The sequence below is a fragment of the Neoarius graeffei genome, chromosome 18 (assembly GCF_027579695.1).
Source record: "Neoarius graeffei isolate fNeoGra1 chromosome 18, fNeoGra1.pri, whole genome shotgun sequence".
In the NCBI taxonomy this organism is placed as follows: Eukaryota; Metazoa; Chordata; class Actinopteri; order Siluriformes; family Ariidae; genus Neoarius; species Neoarius graeffei.
The window spans coordinates 42,336,592-42,362,537 of record NC_083586.1 but is presented as its reverse complement, the minus strand read 5'-3'; the positions used below and the strand labels follow the sequence as shown (position 1 = coordinate 42,362,537).

Sequence of the window (25,946 nt, the reverse complement as noted above, 5' to 3'; positions counted from 1 at the left end):
TGTCTGTCCGTCTGTCTGTCCCGGGAAGGGTACTCAGTAGGGATGGCGAAAACTAAAAAAAAATCTTGACCGACCACCGAGCCTCATTAGCCAGTTAAAGTCAGGTAACCTAGGAGTTTAAACAGGGATGCAAACGGCATGCCTTTTAGCGGATGCTGCCTTTTTCACGGCTGAATCGTGCAAAGATCCGATTTTTTTTTTTTAGGGGGGGGGCGTTGGAGTGTCTGAATAATTTCATCAGAGTAAATTCTGTATGCTCAAAGGAAAGCAATCGGATCTGCACGATTCAGCCGTGAAAAAGTCGGCATCTGCGCCTTTAGTTTGCGTGGAGAGATCTGATCTGCAATAACATGCATTGTTGGCTACAGACCGAAACATACTTTCAGAATGCACTGGCCAAGGCAGGACTAAACTCCATGTGCCTTCTAATAATAATTAAAAAAAAAAAAAAACAGAATAGTAATTTATAAGCTAAAAAGCCTGTGTCTACACTTTTTTTTTTTTTTTCTTTTGCCGAGTGGCAGCTGTGTTCAACTGGGGCAGGAGGGCGGGACATGACTGAATGGGTGTTTCTGATTCGTCAGCTGTCGTCCTTACACCGCATGGCATGCCCCAAGCGTTTACAACACAGAATTCCAAGTCCTCCGCTCCAAAATCGGCAGCTTCAAAACAATTGATTTTTTTTTTTTTTAACCGACAACCAAAAAAAAATTAACCGGTTGTCTGTGTCTATGTGTCAGCCCTGTGATGACCTGGCGACTTGTCCAGGGTGTACCCCGCCTTTCGCCCGTAGTCAGCTGGGATAGGCTCCAGCTTGCCTGCGACCCTGTAGAACAGGATAAAGCAGCTACAGATAATGAGATGAGATGAGACGTTGATTCGGTCAACCACCGGTCAAACGGTCATCGGTTAACATCCCTAGTACTCACCTTCTGAAATCGACTCCTCTCACAATTTTTGGAGGAAGTTCACGAAACTTGATAGAATTCTGGTTTGTCGGTAATGTGCTTATTGCAATTTCGTTCAATTCCGTCACGTTTTACCAGAGTTACGGCAGAGTTGCCAGCGGGGGATATTGTGCTCTCAGAGCACTCTTGTTTGTTTTTTTTTTCGTCCTTTCCTTGCTGTTTTTTCAAAATGAATTCCCCTTTCTCTTCTTTCCCCTCTTCCTTTCCTCTCCCACCTTCCTTCCACCCGACATGTTTTGGGACGTGGGAGTGAACTGCAGAACTTAATGACACTAAAACAGGCTGTAAGGAATTACTCCGGAGTCGGGACTGAGAGACTCTCGGGCGAGCAGGATCAGCGTAAAAATCAGCCACTTTCTAAACTGCAATGTTTCTTCAAACTGGATGAGGGACGAGGTCACTCTCGGACAATCCACGTGCCAGCATTGCTCTCCTTTCTCCATCTGTCCGTCTGTGCGTGTCGTGGAGATGGCTGTACAGGGTGAACGAAGAGGATTGAGATAATGATGATGATGAATGTGGGCTGACAGCCCAAAAACATGGCTTTAAAGTGCCGTCAGTCCACAGGCTGCTCTCAGTTTCCCCTCTCGCACCACACAGCCGAGCCCTTCTCGTCGTCTTCATCCCACCATCCCCACACCCACTCGTTCATTTAATTTATTCTCATGTTTGCCTCACCATCACTCAATCGCAGTCCTTTTTTTTGTTCCTTCAAATCGCTCACCTTTCCTTCTGCCTTTAACACCGTGTATCATTTCGTCTGTTCAACCCTCCATCTGTCTTGGTTTCAGAAGCAAAGCTCGGGAGGGACTTGGTAAAGATTTGGAAAATGGCTTTTTCGTTTCTTCTGTGTCTGTGCTTTTTTTTTTTTTGCCTTTCTCTTTCTCTCTCACTTCCTCTGTCTTATCTCTGTCTCTGTTTCTCTTTCTGTCTGACTTTCTCTTCTCTTTCTCTTCCTGTGTGTGTGCGTGCGCGCGTGTGTCTGTCTATCTCTCGGCTGAACAGGTTTGTTTGAACGTGTGTGGAATGCTGTTGTGAAAGCACAGAGCTTCATTTTAACCACATCGCCATGCGTCACTCCAGCAACTCGGATTATTTATTTATCTTTTCCCTCTAAATTGCGTGTGCATGTACGTGTATGAGGACACTTGTGTTTGAATGCATGCAGATTTCAGATTTTAAGGCGACGCTTCAGCAATCTGTCAAACACCTAAGCCTGTCTGTCAGGTAGTTATGACTCAGACTGCGCGCGTGTATGTATAGGTAGGCGATTGAGTTCTCATTTGTCTGATCACTCACTAATCCTTTTTATGTCTACTTCACAGGCAGCTTGTAGGAATGCTGAGAGGCTCATGTCGTACAGTGTGATAATTGAGCATTTACGTTATAATCACAATAGGAATAATTGCAGTACAATATTATCTTTATTCACCGGTACCTCCCAGTCTTGTCTTGTTCTTGGACTGGTTAGGTGTTTGAGAAACCTCAGTTTTATTAGTCGTGAAAATGTTCAGGGATGCACATGGCGCGCCTTTTGGCGGATGCCGCCTTTTTCACGGCTGAATCGCGCAGATCCGATTTTTTTTTTTGGGGGGGGGTGTTGGAGTGTCTGATTATAATTTCAAAGTAAATTCTGTATTAAAATTACTAAATAAGCAAATGCCGTTACAGTCCACGAAACATAGGAAGTATAAGTATGAGAAGAAAACAGTAAATCAGAAAGCTGCGCACTTTTGCGCAGCTTTCTGATTTACTGTTTTCTTCTCATACTTATACTTCCTATGTTTCGTGGACTGTAACGGCATTTGCTTATATACAGAATTTACTTTGATGAAATTATAATCAGACACTCCAACCCCCCCCCCCCCCCCCCCCAATAAAAAAAAAATCGGATCTGCGCGATTCAGCCGTGAAAAAGGCGGCATCCGCCAAAAGGCGCGCCGTTTGCATCCCTGAATGTTATCCGATCGATTAAAATGTGTTTGACATTTATATTAGGGCTATAAAGTTGTATTTCAGTAATAGTTCCTTAAAAATATTTATTTGATTATTATTGAACAGCAAACATCAGCAGTAGAACTGCACTATTTGTATCACTATAAACCTCGACAGAAAAATCAATGTTTTATTGTAAATATTCACATTTTACAGTTTTTCTTTAATCACAGTAATATTCAACTACGTTTTAGTTCTTCAACCCCCTTTTTTAAAAGATTATTACTTGTCACATTGTACAAGATCACAGTAACGTCACGGGCAAACTCTAGGACAGACTGTGCTGTAATGTTCCTCACGTCAGATTGTACGAGCAAGATCCTTGAACGACCTTTTAGATCTGCCATCAAAGGCATTTTCTGTGTTCTTGCTTACTACATCAGTGGGTGTCGTGCAGAGGTTTCACAATGAGTTTGAGCTAATGAACTACTTTTATTTATTTATTTAGGTCCATTACCATATTTTGTTTGTCTCTCCATTACTACTGTGTTTAACAGTTATTCCACGAAATCCAGTCGTACATGAGCTGATAGCCAATGAGGCGCGTAGCACCGAGTCGGCTATAAGCCATGTACGACGAGACTGATGCCCCTTTTCCACCAAAGCAGTTCCAGGGCTGGTTCGGGGCCAGTGCTTAGTTTGGAACCGGGTTTTCTGTTTCCACTGACAAAGAACTGACTCTGGGGCCAGAAAAACCGGTTCCAGGCTAGCACCAACTCTCTGCTGGGCCAGAGGAAAGAACCGCTTACATCAGCGGGGGGGCGGAGTTGTTAAGACCAATAACAAGACCGCGAAAGATCGCCATTTTTAAGCGACGAGAAGCAGCAGCTGTACAAACGTGAAGTCATCCATTATTGTTGTTGTTGTTGCCGCTGCTGCTTCTTCCGTGTTTTTGCTTCGATATTCGCACCAAGGTTTATGCAAACATAGCGACGTAACTGACGTATACAGCAACGTAATGACGTATACAACGACGTAACTGACGTATACAGCGACGTAATGACGTGGCTTCCCTTAGCACTGCGAGCGATGGAAAAGCAGACTGGTTCTCAGCTGGCTCGCAAGTTGAACGAGTCGTGAACCAGCACCGGCCCCGAACCAGCCCTGGAACTGATTTGGTGGAAAAGAGGCATGAGTGGAATAACTGTTTTATACTGACCACGTTCACTGGATTTTGCAAATTTGATAAATTAAAAACTTGTCCGACAGAATAATTTCTGCTTGGAGTGTAAACCAACCAGTAGAATGACAGTTCTATTTGTGAAAAATGCTATAATTCTTGAAAAATACAAAATTTTTTTCGTGGTTTTTATCCCCCACTGGCTGAAAGACCCGAAGGGGGATTATGTTGTGGCAATGTCCATCTGTCTGTCCTGAGAAGGGTGCTCACCTTGTGAAATCAACTCCTCTCACAATTTTTGGAATTTCATGAAACTTGACAGGATTCTTTGTTATATGTCAGAAATACGCACATTGCAATTTCGTTCAATTCAGTTGCAGTTTACCAGAGTTATGGCCTTTTAGCATACGTAGATCTAGTTGCCAGCGGGGGATTGTGCTCTCAGAACACTCTTGTCGTCTTCTGGGGTGTTTTCACGGTTGGCAAACCAACTTAAAGGTGCATTACTGCCACAGATTGGGCTGGGGTGTGGAGCAGGAGATGTTTGGGGGGGGACAAGAAAACCCCAAACCCTATTCTTTTTAGCTATTTCTGTTTCTTTTAAATACTTGACAGCAGTTTTTGAGGTAGATGCATCATTCCCCCCCCCTTCCTCCTCTACTCATGATATATGAGCTGATATCCTAGTAGTAGAGTAGCCAATCGGAGTGCGAGATTGCTCATATCCAGTGAATATGGGTAGAATAACTGCAGATATACTGTGAGTTTCGCGTCATTGTACACCATCCTACTGTTAACTTCTCAATGAGCATCAGATTCACTACCAAGGCCAGAACTTTTGTTAACTGTCTTTTGGTTGCAGTGGTGCTACATCTGGCCTCAGAGAGCATATGCTACTGTATGTGGACTTCTGACATGTACACACCCATATGTGGTTCTTCCCCAGACTGTTGCCTCAAAGCACAGACTTGTCCAGAATATCCTTGTATGCTGTAGTTTTAAGATTTCCCTTCATTGGAACTAAAAACAGAACCCAAACATGTTCCAGCATGACTGCTACCTTGTGCACAAAGCAAGCTCCATAAAGACATGGTCTTTCCAAGGTTGAAGTGGAAGAATTTGAGCAGCCTGTGCAAAGCCCTGACCTTAACCCCACTGAACACCTTTGCAGTGTGGAGAAAGAAAGGATCTGCTCGTGATCCAAAACATACGAGCTCATCAGTCAAGCACGGTGGAGGTAGTGTCATCTCATGTCATGGCTTGGGCTTTGAGAACTTCTTCTGGAACAGGCTGACTCATCTTTTCGATGATGTAAGTCATGATGGGAACAATAAAATGAATTCAGGAGTCTACAGAAACATTGTCGACCAATTTGCACAGAAATGCATCCAATCTAGCAAATTCAGCAAGACAGTGGTCCAAAGCACACGGTCGACACAACTAAGGACTTCATCGAGGGGGAAAAGTGGAAGGTTTTCGACTGGCAAAGTCAATCAACTCGGCAAACCCGATTGCAGAGGAGACTGAAGGGAGAAACCTAACTGAAAGAAACTGGTACAAGCCTGGAAAAGTATCCCAAAAGAAGAATGCAGTGGTTTGGTGGTGTCCAGTGGGTCGCTGGCTTGATTGGGGTTATTGCAAGCAAGGGATATGCAATCAAGTATTAAGTGGCATTTACTTTAAATTACTTTCATCCAGTCTTTTCCAATACTTTTTGCTCACCTAAAAATTGGGCAGTTTTCCACCAAAGGTGCCATGTTTAACGCATAGAGGTGTAAATACCAGGAAATTAAAGCTAAAATTCTGATCTATTGTTATTCATCTTTTGTTCTTGAACTCAAATGGCTCCTGTGTCGGCGATGGCCTTGCTATCCCAATACTTTTGGAGAGAGAGAGATCTGGGTTCATTACAGGCGCGCGTGCGCATGCACATGACTGGTGCTTATTTGATTTGAGTTAGTGTTTAAGGAATCATGTTTTATTTTTGTTTGGGGGGTTGGAGTTTGCTACTGGTCCATTTGCTTAGTAGTGAAAGGCGTGCATTATTTATTTATACTTGGTGGCTGGGGAAAAGGGATGTGTGATTGCGGTAGGGGAACTGTTAAATAAATGTATGCCGTGCTGACATGAGATTAGTAAAACGCTAAAGATTTAACAGGAAATGTTTTGTATTGGAAGTGTTGGGTAGTGTAGTGGTACTGATTTCCAGATTGTGAATTTCACTGGGAAAAAAAAAAGGAAAATGTATCTCGGATGGGTGGATGGATGGGCAGAGATTAATTATATGGACACAAGTGTTTTACTGGGAAATACGCCACTTGTATTTTTCATACGAGCTACATTCGGGATATGGAGAACCAAAACCGTGACCTAAATCTTTGTATGTCACTCACGAGGAAATTAATGAATTTTGAGAAGTTTTGGTACTTTTTTTTTTTGTTTGTTTGTGAATGTGTCGATATAATGAAAAGATCACACGTTGGCTTGAAGATACGAAGTTGATCTACTCATGTTGAAAAATTTGCATTGAGCGGCATGGCGGTGTAGCGGTTAGCACTGTCGCCTCACAGCAAGGAGGTTCTGGGTCCGAACCCAGTGGTCGACGGGGGCCTTTCTGTGCGGAGTTTGCATGTTCTCCCCGCGTCTGCATGGGTTTCCTCTGGGTGCTCCGGTTTCCCCCACAGTCCAAAGACACGCGGTTAGGTTAACATGAGGCAGCCGCAGCTTGAGGTTGGGCTGAAGTGCCCTTGAGCAAGGCACATGACCCACAACTGCTCCCTGGGTGCTGTATAGGGCTGCGTACCTAAACGTAACATCAGGTACCGGTACAGAGGTTTAGGTACAGGTCCGGACCTGTACCTGAACAATTTGACAGATTCTTCTGAACTTCTTCAATAATGACAGAAACATTAATAAACTGTTGACATCTTGCCAGTATCTTTATTCAAAGAAAACCGAACATAACTCGGTTTCCTACCTCACTTCTCAGTCACCCTATAGTTAACTTGGGACAAAGTCATAAGTTGTCTCACAGCGAGAAGTGACAACAGTAGAGTACTACAGACTACGCGCAGTCCGCGGCCTTTAACTTACGCGGCAAAATTACACAAAGCAACAAAGGCTGCCAATGCCAGCAAAGGAAAAATGGCAGACCTGCTTTTGAGTCTTTTTGACCAATCAGAACGCTGGATCAGCCAAGCTCTCGCAATGTCTCGTGAGACTGTGGCGAGAGGATCTCAAATCAAAGATGGCTCTGATTTCAAGTTTCTGCGCGGCATTTTACGTCTTTTCCAGTGCTAAATTTTCGTCTTTGTGGTAGGATTTACGCATCTTCAGTCACACAATAAGCAGATACTTGGTGTAAATTTATATCGGTACAGTACCGGTACTTCATGATCCGGTATTTTGGACCTGTACCGAATTGATTTTCATGGTACAGTACCGGTACGCAGCTCTAGTGCTGTAGCATGGCTGCCCACTGCTCTGGGTACGTTTGTGCTCGTTGCTCACTTCAGATGGGTTCAACGCCTAGGTTAAATTTCACTGTGTGCTTAAATCCGTGCTTGAGTGTACGTGTAACAAATAAAGGCGTCTTACTTGAAGGTTAGAGAAGCAGCTTTGGGACCAAAAGGTCACCGGTTTGATTCCCTGGACCAGCAGGAATGGCTGAAGTGCCCTTGGACAAGGCACTTAACCCCCAACTGGGGAGCAGTTGGCGCGAAGACATGAAATTTATCATCATCTTGTTTGGTTCGCTCACTTGTGAAGGTTCACCACTCGAAGATAAACTTCATATCTTGTCACAACTCCTGTACCATCCTCAAGGTTTTCAGTTTTGCAGAAGCAAAGATCGACGTTGATTTAGCATAACGGAGCCTTAACATCCAGTCAGCTGCTTATTGCTGGTTTATTAACCTTGTGCAACTACTTGGGAGGAGGTTAAATTTTGAGGAAAGGTGAACCATGGGCCAAGGAAGAATGGATTAGGTTTTGATGCAAATCCGGATATGTATGTGGTAGGGCTGTAACGATATGCGTATCGAAATCGCGATACGCAGAGCCACGATCCGTATCGCGATACAAGAAGGCAGAATCGCGGTACACCCTTTCAAACTTCTCCTCAGCCCAAAAACAGAGGCGCTTCCAAACTTCAATTTATGAATACTTTACTTTTTATTTAAATTACATTTTAAACTTACTTAAATTACTTTTATTTTTTATATCTATTAGTAAGTCGTTTTTTCGCCGACCTGCGACAATCTTCTGCGAGTCACGCAACGTCCACACTCGCCACTGGCAGAGCATTCATTTCTTTTAAGCGGTCGCCATTCTGGTTGCGACGCGGGGAGCGAATCTGTAAACAAGCAGCTCATTGGCTGGCTAGGTGTGCCACAAGCCAATCACAATCACTTAACCGGAAAGGCATGCAGTGTTGCCAGATTGGGCAGGTTTAGGTGCTTTTTGGCTGGTTTTGAACATATTTTGGGGTGGAAACCGTTAGCAATATCTGGCAACACTGAAGGCATGTCTGCTTGGGCGGAAGCCTTCTGCGGCAGTTACATTTTGACACGCGAGCAACATTTCACCATAAAAATTCCGTAATTTCCATCTGTTTTCCGCGATCACAGAAAATCATTGGCCCTATGAGAGTGAGACAGTGAGAGAGCCACCCCCCCCAAAAAAAAAAATCTTAACGGATTTACACGATTTGGAAAAATGACTTTTTCAGAACCGAAAAAAACAGAGCTTCCGGCTCAACAGTGTTTTATTTCTCAAAATAATAATCTTTGGATATACATTTGTTCATTTTTGCATACATATTACTCATTCTCTGCAGTGGTCTGAATTATTTGTTATTAAATAGTTAATGTAAGTAAGTCAAATTTACTACTTTAAAAAAACATTTTAAAAAAATCGTGGGCGTATCGAATCGTGGGTCAGAAATCGCGATACGAATCGAATCGTGAGTTGGGTGTATCGTTACAGCCCTAGTATGTGGATCCAGGATTTTTTTTTTTTTTAATTTATTTTATTTTTGCCTGTTTCCAACGTAAAGCAAAAGAGTGAATGGATTTTACTGAAATTTGGTGTACAGCTTTTAATATTTTCCAAGGTTTAAGTGATTATGATTTGATGTTGGTATGTGGCTTGGTGAAGGTGTGCGCCCTACCTAGTGATGGTTGAAGAATGACATCACTGTGAAGCCACACCCATTTCCCCTGTTTTTGCTGTTGGCTTTTTTTTTTTAAAGAGATTTTTTGGGCTTTTTCACCTTTATTGGATAGGACAGTGTAGAGACAGGAAATGAGCAGGAGAGAGACGAGGCGGGATCGGGGAATGACCTCGGGTCGGAATCGAACCCGGGTCCCCGGATTTATGGTGTGGCGCCTTATCCACCTGAGCCACTGAGTCTTGTAGAAGTACTAATGACGCTTTCCGAAAAAGGTTACGAACACATTCTTGTTTCTTGTGATGTGCACTAAATATGGCCAGGACTGCATCAATGTTACCAAGTCTGTGCTTCATTAAGAAGACTTTTCATTTGCACTGATGATTGAATGCTTTAAGACAATAGTCTACATGCAGTACATCACCAGGCAGCAGTGCAGTAGATCCTCCATCATGCTGCCTCGTAGCTCTGTGAGCAAGCTAGATGCATTCTGGGACGACTATGAAGTTTCTTGGCAACAAAATTTAGTTAGTTCATGTCATTGACGTACACTTTGTATTCGTTGGGTTTTTCCTCATTCGCCTGAAAACACCCTGGGATTCTGTATCCATGTGGATGTGAAGAGCTGGGAGGCTTCTGTGCTCTTAATTCTGCCAAAATGTATAAAGATCACGGTCTGTTTTCTTGACTGTGTCAAAGCACCATCCTCTTTCGAAGTAAGGTGAATACATTTAGCCAAGTTTCACCTCGTGTTTTGTGTTTTGCTTCCAGGCTGGTAGCTTTGACCTTTTACTATAAGCAATTGTTATACGGATTGTGGTTGTACAAGTTTTCCTTGATCAGTAGGTTGTGTGATTTTATGTATATCAGCTTCGCGTGTGCTCAGAACTCAGTATCTTGCCTACCTATGAATGTGACTTCTCGGACATGTCCTATTAAAGCAAAGTTTATATTTTAGTGGGCTATACTGGAAATGGGGTGAGTCCACGCTTCCTGGAGTAGGTTTTTAAAAATTTAAAAATGAGCACCAAGCAATGTGGGTTTTTTTTTTTTTTTCCCCCCTCCTCTCCCAGTCTTGACTTGGGCCTGTTCCAACTGTCGCTTCAGATTCCGGTTATTTAGCTGAGAGGAGTGGAACCTGAAATGGTCTTCTGCTGTTGTAGCCCCAAAGATTCAAGTTGTTCTGTATTCTGAGATGCTTTTCTGATCACCATAGATGTAAAGAGCAGGCTTCTAGTACTCGAGTCCAGGACTTGGACTCGTGACCTTGACTTGGACTTGAGCACTGATGACTTGTACTCGGATTCGTAAATTGGAGACAAAGACGCAGATTTTTTTTTTTTTTTTTTTTTTTTTTTGTAGTAAAACATGCCACCATAATTTGGCATAAAAGATTTATATCCATCAATTTTTGTGCTAATTTCGTGCAAGAGTGTCTCACCCGCGTAGCTTGGCGCGTGCATCAGAGAGACTCTGGTGCGCTCCGGACAGCACGTGCGCCAAGTGGACTCTCGCGCGCATGCCGTAAACGACTCGCACCTGCACAGGATTAAGGCGCAATCAGCGCGCTGATATAAAAGCTGTGAAAACACACTTTCTTTGCGAAGTATTGAGTTGCGTTGCTGACACATTACTCAGCCTCATTTCCTTGTTTAGTTTCCTGATCCCTGGTTTCCTGTTTCTCTTGTTTTGATTCTGCCAAGTCTACGATAGCCTGTTTTGTGCCTCGCTTGACCTATGGCCTGTTTTTTACGATTTTGCCTGCCGTTCTGGATTGTTTACTTGTTTTCACTTGTATTAATAAACACACCTTCTGCACTTGCATCCGTCTCCCAAACATCTCTGATAGAATACTTCACACACACTGACAAAGAGGATGCACATTCACCTGTTCATACGTCATGTTCAGGAACAAACTAATGGTGCAGTTGGAGTGTTGGTGGACTTGACTGATGTATAATTATTATTTTAAATGGCTTGGACTTGAACACTGGTGACTCGAGACTGGGCTCAGACTTGAGGTTTAGTGACTCGACTACAACACTGGCAAAGAGTCGCTAGATTGGTTTGAGCTGATAACCGTTCGCCTCTGATCTCAAGGCGTTTCCATCCACAGAACTGGATGTTTGTTTGTTCGTTTATTTTTTTTTTCACACTAGTCCGTATAAACTCTCCGCAGTCCTGTATCGGCATGATTTCATGCCTAGTGGTCATTTGATCAAATACAGAAGATAGAAAGTCAGAATTTTGAAAGTCATCGGTGATGACGCATCCTTTCATACCCCAACAGTCCAAGCCCATGTTTACATTAGACCGTATCAGCGGATCATCAGATTAACGTTTTTAAAACGATTTGCGTGCACACAGCAACACCAATACACGGATACGCTCGGCTCCGCAGGCATCCTGCGCTCCAAATCACTCCGCCCTGAACAGCGAGTGCCCTCTGGAGGGTGCGCACTCCGGCCCTGCGCAGCTCACAGAGCACGCGAGTGAAGTGAACAAGCTGTGATTCGGGACTGAGCCGCTGTGTGTGTGATCCCAGCGCATATCACTTACCACTTGCAAGTGGAAGGATGGCAAGCCTAAAGACAATCATAACTACACAATGGGCAGTATTTGCATCAGTATTTGCAGTATTTTCATACTTTTATACTCTTTAATGAAAGGTGATACAAGGCGGAAGTCCGCGCCGTTTTTCAGCAGTCGCGTCACATGACCAACGCCAGCGAATCAGGAAGGTGGATGTCACAGTGACGTTGTCCAATGAGACGCCAGCTAGAGCTCAGCACAGCGTATCTGCGTATTCTGAATGTTTACACAGCACTGCAGCTGACACGATCTGGATTGAATACGTGGACGCTGGCGGATTCCCGTTTCCCGGCGTTTCCAGGTGGTTTAATGTAAACGGACAGTGCATCCGCGAAGAAAACGAGACAGATACGGTTTAATGTAAACGTAGCCCAAGTGACAAGATATGATTTCCCTTTTTGTTAACAGAAAAGTCAGGCTGTAGTCTGTAAACGTTTACCCATATGGCAGCTTTATCTGATAACACGTCCAATAAGTGTGTAATATAATATCCTGACTATGATATGGATTCAGCGCCCACATCTGTAATGATAAGCAAGATAATTTGGGGCTGGAGGTGACTTTAAGAGCGTGGCATTGCCATTAGCTTTACTTCCGTGTTCCTGTGACACACTGAACAAGCAGCTCTGTATTTTCAGTGCTTTTACTCCACACACGCTTTGTACGGTGGTTTTTAAAGAGGCGTATTCATGGAGCCTAATGAACAGTAGTGGGATGATGCCCTTGACTGTTGGCCCTGCTCCAAGAGCTGAAGTTGGCACTGAAAAACAGTTTGTTTTTCTCTTCTGGTTTATTAATGAAGAAAATATGCTGCTGTTTCAGGCGTTCTCTCACCTTCCCCTAAAGCAGGTTTGCAGAAGGCGTCTCCACCCTTGTCGTTGCTTGCTATTCTCTCTCTCGTGTGTGTGTGTGGGCCCTCAGGTGCTGGCAGTTGAGTGATCTGTGGGAGACGTTTAGCTGAAAGTAGAAGACGAGAGCGAGAGACACACACACACACACACACACGTATCTGATATCAGGGTTCTCATGTGTCTGTGTGTCTCACTGTAGTTAATGTTTGCTCTCATGCCGCCTCCATTTGGACACTTGGGCAGCACATTTGAATCTCACCGATTTGATCACTCGTGTGTATTGAAAGATTTTAAAAGATCCTGCTCAATTCACTCCGAAATATCGTGACGCATTTTCTTCCACACTTCATAAATCGCTCAAAGCCCTGGCGTAGATTTAAGGGCAGCGCATTTCATAAGTGTTAATGAGTTTCAGTCGGATTTACTGGTTGTAGGGATGAACCCACACCTGGAGCTGACGGTTTACACCATGTGTGATTTATAAACCTGAGCTGAGTATCGGTGTGTACACGTTACGAAGCTTAATAAAGTCATTAAAGTGGAGGAGTCGCTTTTGGAGTGGCGTGTTGCGGTGGGGCGGTTGTTTTTTTTTTTTTAATATAAATAGTGGAATGTGACGCACTCTTTGTAAACAAAGACCAAAGCTGTAAAAATTCCCGATTAGTGTCGTTATTGTGAATATCTATTAATTTCAGGGATAATTCAGCTTTCAGTATCTATGCGTCACCTCACGTGTTTGGTGCAAAATGGGCTTTCTTTGACTTGACACATTTTATTACCGTAACCACAGGCGTATCATAAATTCCTTTCACTGCTGTTACGGCAGATATTTAATTTATTTATATTTTAAACGTCCCTGTTCCCATAGACGTCTTTTTTTTTCGAAATCCGTTCTGCTCCTGCTGTCCTTATCCGCATGAAGCTTTGTTCATGAAACGTATTCATACTGAACACGTTTCATGACTCTCCTATTCAGATTTTATTAAAATAAATGTAATTTCACTTAATGTTGTTGACGACAAAGTGACTGGGCATCGCGGAATGATTAAATATGTCCGATTGCGATTTTGTTTAAGATGAAAGAAAACGCTATAAGGCTAGTGGTGGTGGAATTAGAATAATGAGCCCTTAATGGTCTTGGTGGTGGCTGATAGGACAAAAACATCACTCTTGTCAAGGATATTTTAAAAGAAAAAAAATTATCCAAGACCAAATGTACAGTGGTGCTTGAAAGTTTGTGAACCCTTTAGAATTGTCTATATTTCTGCATAAATATGACCGAAAACATCAGATTTTCACACAAGTCCTAAAAGTAGATAAAGAGAACTCAGTTAAACAAATGAGACAAAAATATTATACTTGGTCATTTATTTATTGAGGAAAATGATCCAATATTACATATCTGTGAGTGGCAAAAATATGTGAACTTCGAGGATTAGCAGTTAATTTGAAGGTGAAATCAGAGTCAGGTGTTTTCAATCAATGGGATGACAATCAGGTGTGAGTGCGCACCCTGTTTTATTTAAAGAGCAGGGATCTATCAAAGTCTGATCTTCACAACACATGTTTGTGGAAGTGCATCTTGGCACGAACAAAGGAGATTTCTGAGGACCTCAGAAAAAGCATTGTTGATGCTCATCAGGCTGGAAAAGGTTACAAAACCATCTCTAAAGAGTTTGGACTCCACCAATCCACAGTCAGACAGATTGTGTACAAATGGAGGAAATTCAAGACCATTGTTACCCTCCCCAGGAGTGGTCGACCAACAAAGATCACTCCAAGAGCAAGGCGTGTAATAGTCGGCAAGGTCACAAAGGACCCCAGAGTAACTTCTAAGCAACTGAAGGCCTCTCTCACATTGGTTAATGTTAATGTTCATGAGTCCACCATCAGGAGAACACTGAACAACAATGGTGTGCATGGCAGGGTTGCAAGGAGAAAGCCACTGCTCTCCAAAAAGAACACTGCTGCTCATCTGCAGTTTGCCAAAGATCACGGGGACAAGCCAGAAGGCGATTGGAAAAATGTTTTGTGGATGGATGAGACCAAAATAGAACTTTTTGGTTTAAATGAGAAGCGTTATGCTTGGAGAAAGGAAAACACTGCATTCCGGCATAAGAACCTTATCCCATCTGTGAAACGTGGTGGCGGTAGTATCATGGTTTGGGCTTGTTTTGCTGCATCTGGACCAGGACGGCTTGCCATCGTTGATGGAACAATTAATTCTGAATTATACCAGCGAATTCTAAAGGAAAATGTCAGGACATCTGTCCATGAACTGAATCTCAAGAGAAGGTGGGTCAGGCAGCAAGACAACGATCCTAAGCACACAAGTCGTTCTACCAAAGAATGGTTAAAGAAGAATAAAGTTAATGTTTTGGAATGGCCAAGTCAAAGTCCTGACCTTAATCCAATGGAAATGTTGTGGAAGGACCTGAAGCGAGCAGTTCATGTGAGGAAACCCACCAACATCCCAGAGTTGAAGCTGTTCTGTATGGAGGAATGGGCTAAAATTCCTCCAAGCCGGTGTGCAGGACTGATCAACAGTTACCGCAAACGTTTAGTTGCAGTTATTGCTGCACAAGGGGGTCACACCAGATACTGAAAGCAAAGGTTCACATACTTTTGCCACTCACAGATAGGTAATATTGGATCATTTTCCTCAATAAATAAATGACCAAGTATAATATTTTTGTCATTTGTTTAACTGGGTTCTCTTTATCTACTTTTAGGACTTGTGTGAAAATCCGATGATGTTTTGGTCATATTTATGCAGAAATATATAGAAAATTCTAAAGGGTTCACAAACTTTCAAGCACCACTGTAGAACCATGATGTTGGTTGGACACAACCCTCTTTTCATTTCATGTTGATACCCATGGGTCATGCTTCTCATGAAGTATATTACTAACCAAGCCAAGTCTTTACCATCCTCACAATTTCTTTGCAGTGTTTCTCATTCATAGCATGATTTTTAGTGTCTTTTTAAAGGGGGAGCGCGAAGCGAAGAAGCTCTTGCTGTTCTGTTTTTCGGAGCTAACAGGGAAACTTGACCCTTATGTTTGAGATGGTGTCATTGTTTCTCCTATTAAACGCCAATGTAACTACGCTAGCAGCATGATGCTGTGATCTCAGCGTAGCACACAACCACTAACCTCTCTGCCAGGAATAACGCTAATACAGCATCGACCCACAAATTAGCAGTCATGGGGGCAGCCATGGCCTGAAGGTTAGACAAGCAGCCTTGGGCCCAAATGGTTGCTGGTTTGATTTCTGGGATCGGCAGGAAAAATGTGAGTGGAGTTGAGCGAATGAATGAACGAACAGCACCTTCTCCTCCCTTTGTATCATGGCTGAAGTGCCCTTGAGCAAGACACCTAACCCCCAACTGCTCTAGGTATGTGTGTGCGCTCAGTGCTTCAGAGGGGTTTAAAGGGGAACTGAAGTCATTTTTAAACTTGCTTTTATTTCTTAATTAACGTGTTAATTACGTTTTCGGTTTTAGTAATCTTATATCGTGACTCGTATAGACCCCTTCGCATGTCTGTAAACTAACCGACCGCTGCTAGGATGCGCGCGCAGCCTGGACTCAGAAACAATGGTGCTGCCCATAGACCGGCATTATGAGCTGTCAGATTATGCCAAACAATTGTCGTTACAAGATCGAGAATGCTACATAAATAAGTTAACTCTAACAAGTGGACATCGCCTACCGGATCCGTATTTAATTAAAGAGTGGATGGGCGATGTTAGTAAGTTTTCCTCTGATACCTGAAGGCAGTCATACTATTTACAAAAAAAAAGGTCAAACTCAAAAACCTATTTACAAAAGTAGCTTGCCATCCATATTCTGGTTACAGCGAGACTACAACTTGATTAACAATGGGACATTCATATTCATTTTGTTTTAATCAAATTATGCCAGTGATGTGACTGCAATGTGGCTTTAGCTACAACAGCAAATACCAACACTAAACAGCAATTTGCAGGAGGGAATGGCATGAAAGGAATGATAGTGTAAAGAGTGCAGCTAAGAGAAATCAGAGCTGCGTAAAAAGCGAGAGGCAGAGAGCAGAAATGAAACTGAACGGGGCGGGAGCTAGGTTAGAGCAGTCAACGTAAGTTGGCATTTCGAGTGAGGGCACACAATTTTACCTTTCCATCCTTGCTTTAAAATTGTGATTTTCGGCATACACAAATAATGATGGCACAAAATCTGGACCGCTTGAGTCAAGCGAGACCTCTCCTACAAACAAAACTGCATGCTAAGCTAAGTTAACATGCTAACAATATTCATTACATTGTGTAACTATGACCCAGCTAATCAGACAAACGTTACCAAAGTATTTTGCTACATCAATAAACGAAGACTAGAAAGAATAAAAAAAGATTTAATAAATAGCCTGATCTTACCTGTGATGAAGTGGGCGCTGCAAACCCGCGCATTTTTGATGGTGCTTTCATCCCAGTCTACACGTTTGATGACTTGTAGCCATAGATGTCGGCGGTTTTTTTTTTTTTTTTTTGGGGAATGGGTGAGATCCTGCTGGAATTCTGTACATTTTAACCCCATCACTGCTACGATTCTGACACCCGACAACACAACAACTAGGCATTTCTTCCAAATATTTCTTCTCGTCTGTACCGTCGCTGAGTGTTTTTTGGGTCCAGGCTGCGTGTGCGATTTCCTCTTGCGTATGAATGACATTTACTGCAAAGGGGTCTATTGGCAACTAATTGCAATTAAATTTTATACTTATCGGCCGATTCAGTTTTTAGCCGTGTTGAATTTAGTTTGTTTGGTCCACGGCAGGTGTCGCTTATCCGCATGATCTTCACGAGACTTCAAACGTGAAGTGTCAGTGCCGCCATTTTGAAAACCGTTTACACAGCAGCCAGATCACCGCATCATTCCAATTTAGAGTTTTGCCAGCGTCATCAGTGATGGAGATAATTCCATATGACTTCCAACCAACGTGGAGTAGAGAAGAGTTGGAAAGACGACAGGGTTAGGACTTGTCTGTCGCACTGGTATTTACGTCATTACTGTCACACAAAACATGTCAGATCAGGCAGCTAGTGGGTTTTCAAAATAAATGCATGCATTAATTTTTTTCGCGGTCCGGTTTCCATCAAATCATGCGCTCTGATTGGCTCGCGAGCGGTCCGGAATCCTACGATACGGACCTTTTTGGCGACTCGCTCGTTCATCACAACAACAACATACTTAGCAATTTTTTGTTAACATTTATTTTCGCATTTCTCAGTATAATGGCATTAATTTTACAGCATGGATAGTGATAACGACAGTGTTCACAGCGCAAGCAAGTTTTACTACCCTGATGAAGACGAAATTAAAAAAAAAAAAAAAACATTTCAGGAGAAAGCTGAAAACCTGTAACTGTTGCTAACGCCGAGCAAAAACATGGCTGAATCCTGAATGACTTAATTTTGTATAAATAGAGGACTACATAGGTGGCAAAATGTAAACACCCCACCCACCCCCCACCCATGTAAGTGCACTTGTATACCGAGGAGGAAGCCATTTGCATTACAGCCATGAATGAGGATTCAAAATGGCGCCTCGCCTTGGCTTTGTTTTCCCTTTCGGGCGCTCTCATTTTCTGTTCGAATTTGGTAAAGAAACAAACATTTACCAGCTTAAAGTGCCATTCCACCATTGGATGTATTCTTTGGCATAAAATACAATATATTTTATGACAACATGACTAGACAGAGAAATCTTTTAGCTTCAAAATGATATATCAAACAATTTTTTGACAACAAGTATATTAATTTTGCGACCAAAGTCACCTACCCTTTTAATTTCCGCGCGGTAGTGAAACGTGATGTCATCGGCAGGTTCCCCTTCTTGTGTACCACGTGTCGGTCTATTTTTAGACCAGGAAACCCCCAAAGTGAGAGAGTCATTTCTCCTCGTATATGGGGGCCAAAAAATTGCGAAAAATTTTGAGTTAATCTTTCAGTTAGCTAGATTTATAGGTATTAGCTAGATTTATTGGTATTATTTTTATCGCGTTCTATCCGCCATTGCTGATATGTGCCACGTCACGTGGTACACAAGAAGGGGAACCTGCCGATGACATCACGCGGAAATTAAAAGGGCAGGTGACTTTGGTCGCAAAATTAATATACTTGTTGTCAAAAAAATTGTTTGATATATCATTTTGAAGCTAAAAGATTTCTCTATCTAGTGATACCATTTATATATGTTGTCAAAATATATTGTATTTTATGCCAAAGAATACATCCAATGGTGGAATGGCACTTTAAGGTCGGTCCGTATTGTGAAATACCCTGACCTCGGCCTTGAATACTGACCTCGGCCCAGAGGCTTCGGTCAGTATTTTCAAGACTTCAGTCACGGTATTTCACAATACGGACCTCTCAGCTGATAAATAATATATTTTTGTGATAAATCGATATTATACTGAGTGCATTTCCCACATCATCCTCGCTAAGGTTTCGGACAGCACTATTAAATGGAATCCCCACTATATAGTGCCCTATATAGTGAGTAGGGAGCGATTTCGGACACGGAAAACTTTCGGCTTGATTACGTCAGCATTCGAAAGAGGGCGCGCGCGTCTTTTGACAACGTTGGCAGATGTTGGTCACTTTGATTTCCGCTGTTTTATACTTCTGTCCTACAATGTCTCGCACAGGTCTCAGCGAATCTCGTTTACGGCCATCGCTTTGACATATGGACTGATTTAGCATATTTCAAACACTCAATTTGCTATAGCAGTGACAAAGTAGCTATCAGAAATGCCTTCCTACATTTAATAAAACGAGAAGTAGAATTTTGATGATAAATTTGCCTTCAGTTCCCCTTTAAATGCAGAGGAAGAATTTCACTGCGCTTCTGTACACGTGACAAATAAAGGCTGTTTCTTCAATCACGAAACACATTTCCAAATAGTTGAATATAAACATGTTTAAAGTGTTCCAGGGTGGAGTTTGCCGTTAAAGGATCAAAAAATGTACTTTGGTTGTCAATTATGATCGCCTGTCTGCTGAATGAGCTAATGTGTTTTTCCGTCGTCTGTCCAGCGCCGTCCACGTTTTCATGAAAATCGCTGCTTCTCTCTCAATTCTTCACTGATTTTTATTCTTTTTGGCAGGAAGGTGGTAGGTCTGCCTGGGGTGCATATTACTTCTATTCAAATTTGCATAATTGCAATTAATAATGAAGATATGGAGTAATTAAGCTCTAACGAGCAGTTTTCACACATCTCTCTCAGTTCTTCACCGATTTTTGATTCTTTCTGGCAGGAAGGTAGGGGTATCTAGCGTGCATATAACTTCTAACCAGATTTTGCTTAATTACAGTTATTGATGAAGTTATGGACTAATTAAGCCTTAAAGGAGGACCTGTAGGCAATTTTTTAAAAAAAATCAAAATTCTATTTTTATTTTATTAAATATAGGAACGCATTTCTGATAGCTATTTTGTTACTGCTACAGCAAGTTATGAGTGTTTTGAAATATGCTGTGTAATACAGTAAGCCCTCAGTATTCGTGGGGGTTCGGGACCGAACATGGCCGCGAATAAGCCAAAATCGCGAATACTTGTTAAACCCCCCCCATAAAACTGCTCACAAATGCTTATTTTGGTGTCTATTGAGAAGCATATCGAGAAGTCCTACCTTCTCCTGCAGCGCCATTACCTTCTTCTGGCGCTTAGGTTCCTTGGCAGGAGCCTTAGAAGATGCAGAGCGTTTAGGAGCCATTGTAGGGCGTAAAAATTATTCAAAAATACCAAGAACGCACAACACGTGAACAAGTCTGAACTACGGGAACCGCGAGACTGTACTGTACAATGCGCTCATTCGTATCAGCCAATGAGCAGCAGCCCGCCATTCAAACTTCAGCCAATAGCGAGCGAGCATTCGGCTCCAAGAATGTAGCAGTGCGTAAACGTTCGATATGTTCGCCGCAAATGACCGCGAATCGCTGAGATTTCCGCGAATGTATAGGAGATGTGTTCTATATAAAATCCCGCGAATATGTGAATTCGCGAATACTGAACCGCGAATAGGCGGGGGTCTACTGTACATCAGTCCATATGTCAAAGCAGCGGCCGTAAACGAGATTCGCTGAGACCTGTGCGAGACATCGTAGGACGGAAGTAAAACGTACAGCGGAAATCAAAGTGACCGACATCTGCCAACGTTCCCGGTGTCCAAAATCGCTCATTCGTTCACTACTCCCTACATAAGGAATTGCAATATAGAGGACTATATAGCGAGCTCATTGGTAAAATGCGAGAGAGAAAAAAACTTTTTTGGACACCTAGTCCGTCGCGCTGGTATTTACGTCATTACTGTCACAATTAAACCGTGCCAGATCAGTCGGCTGGTGGGTTTTCAAAATAATGCATGTGTTTTTGTGATAAATCCATATTATACTGAGCGCATTTCCCACATTAATCAATACAAAGTAGCTGCATCTTTCAGTTTTTTTAAACTCAAGGCTGCTGCCTTTTATTAAATCGCATTTGAGACTTAATTTGATTTTCTTTCAGCGTGACAGCAAAAAAAGACGCGCGCGCCCTCTTTCGAATACTGATGTAATCAAGCCGGAAGTTTTGTTTGTTTTGATAGCAATCAGGAAAGTTTGAAAAAAAAAAGTAGGCAGTAATCGTCATTTTAAAACTCGTTTTTGTGCAATATTTTGTTTGGAAAACCAGTTTTCAAAATGGCGGCACCGACACTTCACGTTTCAAAGTCTCTTGAAGATCATGCGGATAAGCGACGCCTGCCGTGGACCAAACGAACTAAATTCAACATGGTTAAAAACCAAATAGGCCGATTTAAATATAATATTTTTATATTGGCAACTCGTATAGTTGCCAATATGAGTCACGAGATAAGGTTACTAAAACCGAAAACGTAATTGAATAACACGTTAATTAAGAAATCAAGCAAGTTTAAAAACGACTTCAGTTCTCCTTTAAAGGAGCAGTCCACCGTACTTCCGTAATGAAATATGCTCTTATCTGAATTGAGACGAGCTGCTCCGTACCTCTCCGAGCTTTGCGCGACCTCCCAGTCAGTCAGACGCGCTGTCACTCCTGTTAGCAATGTAGCTAGGCTCAGTATAGCCAACGGTATTTTTTGGGGCTGTAGTTAGATGCGACCAAACTCTTCCGCGTTTTTCCTGTTTACATAGGTTTATATGGCCAGTGATATGAAACAAGTTCAGTTACACAAATTGAAATGTAGCGATTTTGTATGCTATGGAAAGTGCGCACTATGACAGGCGTACTAACACCTTCTGCGCGCTTTGGCAGCGCATTGATACGGAGCTCAGATATCAATGCGCTGCCGAAGCGCGCAGAAGGTGTTAGTACGCCTGTCATAGTGCGGACTTTCCATAGCATAGAAAATCGCTACGTTTCAATTTGTGTAACTGAACTTGTTTCATATCACTGGCCATATAAACCTATGTAAACAGGAAAAACGTGGAAGAGTTTGGTCGCATCTAACTACAGCCCCAAAAAATACCGTTGGCTATACTGAGCCTAGCTACATTGCTAACAGGAGTGACAGCGCGTCTGACTGACTGGGAGGTCGCGCAAAGCTCGGAGAGGTACGGAGCAGCTCGTCTCAATTCAGGTAAGAGCATATTTCATTATGGAAGTACGGTGGACTGTTCCTTTAATGAGCAGTTCAATAAAAATCGCTGCTTCTTGGTCAATTCGTTGCCATTTTGGATTCTTTCTGGTAAATGGGTCGGTATTCCGAGGTGTATAGCTTGTATATAGCTTGCAACATTTATTGCATAAGGTGGCCCACTTTAGATCGTTCCTTCTGGACGAGACGGGGCCGGAGTGAGCTACGCCGTCATTGACAGTCTTGTTATAAGCTGCAAGTATTTGCATATTCTATAAGTCAAGTGAAGAAAATTCCCAACTGCATTTATGGAGTCATGATTTCTGTTATATTTGCATAATCTCTCTCTCGTTGTCTCTCTCTCTCTCTCTCTTAGATCGTAGAGTGGTGTCCCATTGCAGTGCAGAGACAGCCATGGCCACGGCTATATCGTGACACACAGAGACATGGTGAGTAGTGCTGCTGCTGACATCTCCTGAGCCATGTCAAACAAGGGTCCCTCTGCAGGGGGCCCGCTCTGAGAGACAGAGTCATGTGTGAGAAAGTGGGATGGGGGTTGGGGGAGCCAAGGAAAGGACGAAGAGCCTTCCTGTGTAAACGAGCACTCCAACACTTCCAGCAACTCCGTGTTTTCGGTCTGTTCTAGCCTCACTAGTCTGGTTGTTACTCCTGAAATTATTATTCTCACTGAGGACTCGTGTGAATCAGAAATCCCCAAAAAACATGGATTTGATTGTGGACATCTGTTGTGGAGACTATAGCTATGGAGGGAGTAATATTTGGATGGCAGACGATAGAGAACGAGGGGAAAAATGGCCCAAAGGGTGGGTTGGATAGGAGTAACCCCTGTTTAAGGCCTCCAAATACTTCGCAATCCAGAAATCTCAGTGTGCATACACAGAGAAGGGAAAAGAAGCACTTTGTGGAAGACAGAAAATAGATGACTTTTATGGAAAATCACTGAATACTCGGCCCCCATGGCTGCTCTAGGCCTCATGCCTCCTCCCGTCACTTCTTCCCCGGTTTCGGCTGAGTATCAGAAATAAAATCAACCGAATATCAACTGGTTTCATCATGTATGGTTCCTGAAACACTTGCTAAAGATTTTTTTTTTTCCATCTAAAAAGTCATGTTTTTCTGTACTTCAGGGCAATTTTACAACGCATTTGTTCAATAATAATGTTTATGACTTGTATAGTGCATTTTACATGCATGTATGATCATATATGCTTCAAGTTGGAGGTCCTTTCGATTTCATAAAATCAATGAAATTTCGTTCCCTCTGAAATTTGGTCGCTGTGATCGGTTTATTTTTGTAATATCTCAAAAAAAAAAAAAGACCATTCTGTTGCTGGGAAGTTATTTAATTTGAGCAGATTCTCTGGCAAATGTGCATGAAATCGCTCGCTTCATGCAGTCAAGCAGACAGAGGAAGTCCGTGTGCGCATGCACAGGTTTACCTTCGTCGTCGTCTTTTGGGTTTTACAGCAGCTGGCATCCGCAGTGTCGCGTTACTGCCATCTACAGGTTTACTTTGACCGTGCACTGACAGTTGCATCATTCTGTCGCTAAACGAACAGCTGATCACACCGAGGTGCTCGCTGACCGCCGATATTTATTAGTTTGGTCCTGCGTTTCCTTTCTTTCGTATATAAGATCACGTCTATTTTATTTTTTTTCGCAGTCCAAATCCTGTGCTCTGATTGGCTGGTGAGCACGTCTGTATCCTACGATACAGACCTCTGGCGACTCGCTCGTTCACAACAACAACAAACATAGTAGAATTCTTTGTCAATATTTATTTTCGTATTTCTCAGGAGAATAGCATTAATTTTACAGCATGGATAGCGATAACTACAGTCTTCACAGCAAAAGCGAGTTTTATTACCCTGAGGAAGAAGAAATAAGGCCATCCTTTAAAAAAAATCCGTTTCCTGTCCACCGGGTGAGCAAAAAAAATTTTCAATCGGCAGGGAGGGATTATTATTATTTTTATATATATATATATATATATATATATATATATATATATATATATATATATATATATATATAGATGGATAAGAAATCGCAATGCTGTTTGCTTTTTCTTTCAGTACTTTTTTTATTACAAAAGCAGACACATTTAATAAAATATGACAGTTTAATCAACTGAAACTTGTACAAACACTTTAAGTTAGCATTTTAAATGCTGACTTGCAAAACTTTTGCAAAAGTACTTAAAATGTCCGACACACGGACTTTTTGTAGTTCTAAATCGAGCGTTAGGCCTAGTTCGGATGAAATTACACTATTAAAATGATCACTGAATGATTTGTTTTTCTGAATCTTTACTATTTTGTTGTTCGCTAGAATACCATTTTGCGATTTCACACTTAAGCAAATGTTTGAAAACTCCGGATCTCCTTCCTTCATGGTGGCTGCCATTTTTTTGTGCCGCACGGCGCATGCGCAGAGCTGATTCAGTTCAGAGTGCGCACGCACTCGGTGGAGGCAGTAGTGTGTCGGGGCTGTCGGACGGAATAGAAGCAGAGATGACGCTTATTTTGTCTCCGGTAAACCAGTCTTCTCTCGTTCAATTACATGCTGGCATCAAAAGACACTGTTGGTTGTAAATTAAACCAAACTGAGTGGTTGGAGTGTATTTTCATACACAAATGGAGAAATGTTCGCCGAGTGTTTAATTGTGTAGCCCCACTGCAGACCGTTGTCGTTGTTAATTCATAGCATGCTCAGCTGCGTGAATGTGTCATGCACCGAAAATAAGAGATTTACAAGCCAGGAACGCCTCATGATGCAATACGCAAGAAAAGAAAGAAGATTTACTGCCATTTTACTTTGTATTTGAGTAAAGTGAATAAATAAATGGTCTGTGGAAAATACATTTAATCCTGGGAACTGCGTGCACAGGAGTTTTTGTGTTTACTCCCCCCGGCTGGCTACTTATTTGTCATGGCTGGCTAGTATGAGCCTTAGTGGAAAGCCCTGGGAATGCATAATGTCAAATTCGATTTTAGATTTACGAACCCGAGAAAAAATGTTGAAAAACCGGCGTTAAAAAAAAAAAATTCAACCGCACAAACGGCACTCACCCGGCCGGTGGACCGGAAACAGAACATTTTTTTAAATAATGGCCTAAAATAGAACATTTCAGGAGAAAGCTAAAAACCTGTAACTGTTGCTAACGCCAAGCAAAACATGGCTGAATCCTGAATGACTCCTATTTGTATAAATAGGGGACTACATGGGCGGCAAAATGTAGTTTTTTTGTTTTTTGTTGTTTTTTTTTTTTTTTTCCCTGCCATGGAAGTGCACTTGTATACGGAGGAGGAAGCCATTTGCATTACAGCCGTGAATGAGGATCCAAAATGGCGGCTCGCCTCGGTTTTCCCCTTTCGGGCGCTCTTGTTTTCTGTTAGAACTTGGTAAAGGAAAAAAAAAGTATATTATTTACCAGCTTAAGGTCGGTCTGTATGGTGAAATACCGTGACCTCGGCCTTGAATACGGGCCTCGCTCAGTACTTGCAAGACCTCGGTCACGGTATTTCACCATACGGACCTCCCAGCTGGTAAATAACATGTATTTCTTCTCGCTTTCCATTACTGTAGTCG

At 42.4% G+C, this 25,946-nt stretch overlaps 1 protein-coding gene across 4 annotated transcripts in view; it reads left to right on the top strand.

Moving 5' to 3' along the window:
• bcl9 (BCL9 transcription coactivator) overlaps positions 1–25,946 on the top strand; it is a 150,285-nt gene that overhangs the window by 47,902 nt on the left and 76,437 nt on the right. For all 4 annotated transcript variants that reach the window (XM_060898814.1, XM_060898813.1, XM_060898812.1 and 1 more), the window contains exon 3: positions 22,711–22,783. The gene's annotated coding sequence lies outside the window, so the exon portion shown is untranslated. The remainder of the gene's footprint in view (positions 1–22,710; positions 22,784–25,946) is intronic.